Consider the following 2,512-nt stretch of genomic DNA (forward strand, 5'->3'; position numbering starts at 1 on the left):
CCTCACGGGACTTACGCCCAGAGCCTCGTGAAAATCCAACGCTGAGATTAAAAGATGGTCACGTGACTCCCTCGCCTTTTCTCTGCCGTATTTTGTTTTGACGAGGTCCAGTGCCGGAGTGGTTCACATCACCCCTCAAGACAGGCGTCTTTCTCCTGTTGGGGTGACGGTAGGAAGTGTGAGCCCCAAGGCAGGCATTCACCTCCACTGCACACTCAGGATCGAAGGGTAACCAGCTGGGATCGAACCTGACCCAGGGCAGCAAAACATCCGCACAGCGGCTTTACTTGAAAATTGTTTGGAAGGCTGTACGTCTGTGTTTTACACCCTAAAGTTTTGCTAGTGGAGAACTCTTCTCTTACTTATATGGGAAAAGGGTAACCAGGATGGATCCAGCTCAAGGAACCTATATTAATGCCAGAGTTTTGACCACAGCATCAAGAAAGACGTGGGCTTGACGAAGAGTGTATTCCCAGGGCTCCCTTGTTGAAGAAGAGCCCTCGGTCCACCAGACAAAGACAGACCAGACGTGGAGTCAGAACTTTGCATACTGTCCCCCTAACTCGGGAGCAGCCAAATGCATAAATCAATTAATAACAAAATTGAAGAAACTCATTGATAATGGTACAGGAACAGCAGGGGACTTGAAGACCCCACTCCCTGCACCGGACAGATCATCCCAGCAGAAGATCAATAGCAAGCAAGGGCTCTGGTGGACACATCGGGCCAGGGGACCGCACAGACACGTGCAGAGCATTTCCTCCTAAGGCAACAGAGTACAGCTCTTCTCGGGAGCACACAGAACATTCTCCAGGATAGATCCCATTCTGGGCCACAAATCAGGTCTCAACGGATACAAAAAACCTTTGCTCAAATACTTCCGTTGATATTTTCTGAAGTTTCAAACTGTTGGACTTCTCAGTTATCCAGGCCTACTCAACGTTGAATGACTTAAAGCTTATAAATGGCTACATTTAGTAACATGAGTAAATCATTTTGCATTTGTGCACTGGCTCATGATTTTCAGAAAACGCCCCACCAGATGCTCAGACCCACCTTTTGGGAGGGGTAGGTTCTACAAGGTGGCCCTCATTTTCTTTTCTTTCCTTTTTCTGTTCTTTTTATGGTTTTCCGGAATCACGGAGCTAGTTGGCAAGAGCCGGATGCCCCGTGCAGAGCTCTTCCTCTCTTCCTGCTCTGCCCAACTTCATCAGGACCCCTCGCACCCAGCTCTCTGGGACCGCTTCTCGGGAAGCCCCGTTAGGCTGGCTTCCCATCCCTCCACCTTCCACCTTCCCACCCATTCCAGGGTCACAGCATGGATGAAGGACAGGCCTGCCTGTCCCTACTGGTCTGGACTCTGGGCTCCTTGAGTCAGAAACCACAGCTGTCTTGTCTCTGTGCCAGCATCTTACCGGATGGCTGAGGCCACCTGCACGTACCCAATGCCCTGTGCCCACGTGACGCTCAGCAGGTGCACAGAGCCCACCAGCAAGACAAATGGCAAAGAGACAAGGCTAGTGATGGTTGCACTGACTAACAACGCCTCTGATTTCCAAAAAGCAACATTCACATTGTTCGCGGCGGTTCCCTGTGAGCAGCCAGGCACCCGATAACACTGGCAAGACCGGGGTCTCTAAGTTATTGTCCGGCCTGCTCCCCCCGGAGCATCCCAGCTGCAAAGTGCTTCCGTGAAGACAATTCAGACAGTCCCAAGTTCAAATCCTGTTTCTGCCCCTTGTTAAATCAGGTAAGTTTTGGCACGTTTGCTAACCTCTCTAAAGCTCAGAGTGGTGATTCTGGAAGCTCTGAATCTCCTAAGTGTAAGGAATAAAATCATGCTCAAGAGGTAGATGAAAGCAAGAGGGGTATACTCAGTGCACAACAACATGTTTAAGACCAAAATAACTCATTAAAATGCCACAAGCAGCACGGGTGAGTGGGAAGAGGACAGAATGAAAAGCCAGCGCCGAACTTGGTGAGAAAAAAATATCAGAAGACATTTAGTGATCTAACTGCACGGTTATTAATGTTATGATTTATAAAGCATGCTAAGTGAGTAAGACATTTCACCAAACACAGACAACAATATGGTCTCTATTTTTACTCAACGATTTCAAGACATAAAACAAGCCTCCCGATGGTCTGACCGAGTCAGATGTTTCGATGGCGCTTTAAAGTCAATGAAGAGCCCGATTCCTGCTGTTCGCGGGCCACATGGTGTGTGTCCACGAGGTCAGTAAGTTTCCACACCCTCCGGGACCCGGAGCCTGGGGGGGCAAAGCGGTAGGGAGACTAGTCGTTAGCTGAACCGTCATCCCATGACTTCAAAAACAATACTCCAACCAAAGCTAGAAAGGAACCCGAAATGTCAAGAAATAGGAAAAAGAATTACTATTTTGGAAGAAATTGGTAGAAATGCGAGTAAGGGTATAGTGCGGATATAAAACCAAGTCGTGGCCAACGTATGGAGGGTGCAGAGCCTCAAAGCCTTGCTCCCCGCTGCAGCCCG

Source organism: Meles meles, chromosome 12 (genome assembly GCF_922984935.1).
Source record: "Meles meles chromosome 12, mMelMel3.1 paternal haplotype, whole genome shotgun sequence".
In the NCBI taxonomy this organism is placed as follows: Eukaryota; Metazoa; Chordata; class Mammalia; order Carnivora; family Mustelidae; genus Meles; species Meles meles.